The following is a 941-nucleotide window of genomic DNA, read 5'->3' on the forward strand; positions in this document are numbered from 1 at the left end:
CCTCTTACTTTGCGTCACAATTCTCTTCAATGATCGCCCGAATCGATCACTCAACACACACTTCCGTCCGCCTTGTGACTTAGCGGAAGATGTGTTTTTCTGCTTTCCTTGTATGGGGTATAAATCTTCGATACGGGAATCTTCAAACACTGAACACTTCGTATACAATGATTACGCTAACCTCCGCCATACGAGAGACAACAATGTGCCCATATTCGAAGTCACTTCGCTTCAAACTACACAGAACACGGTTCTGATCGAGACTGAAACGTGCAACGTACTCAGCACATTGCACAGATGACGTTCGTGGTCAAATACAACAGTGCAATATGCAGGCTTGTCTAGCATATTCATTTATGTTCAAGCGTACACTCTTCGCGGTGATTCCACATTTTTGTCCACTGTCATACTGTAATTAGTTGCTAATTGCAAAATACTTACGCAGCAGCCTTATGAGGTATCTTTCACAGTATCAAAAACATCCATGTTATCTTTTTGGATAGGGGCTGCCTTTAGCAAAACACAATTTTGTTTTTTAATCCAAACGTGTTTCACTGTAGTTGCAGCATCTTCAGTTGGCTTTTATTTTTATCTGTTAAACATAAAGAGTGTTCTTTGCTGTTTGTATACATGTAGCTATTAGTTTTTAAATCGTAATTACAGATATTTGAAAAAACACATAAATTACGAACTGATACCTTTTTACCACTTGGTGTGGTTTTTCTGATGTGTTGTGTTTGAAGATACTGCAACTGCAGTGAAACATGTTTGGGTTAAAAAACAAAACAATTTTGTTTTTTGCTAAAGGCGGACCCTATCCAAAAACATACGTATTGTTAAAGCAAACACGGAAGAAAAGAGCTTCAACCCCAAGATGATTATCAATGTTATCGTTCATAAGTCATCGATTTTACTAACAACACATTAAAAAGAGTAAATAT

The sequence above is a fragment of the Schistocerca nitens genome, chromosome 4 (assembly GCF_023898315.1).
Source record: "Schistocerca nitens isolate TAMUIC-IGC-003100 chromosome 4, iqSchNite1.1, whole genome shotgun sequence".
Lineage (NCBI taxonomy): Eukaryota > Metazoa > Arthropoda > Insecta > Orthoptera > Acrididae > Schistocerca > Schistocerca nitens.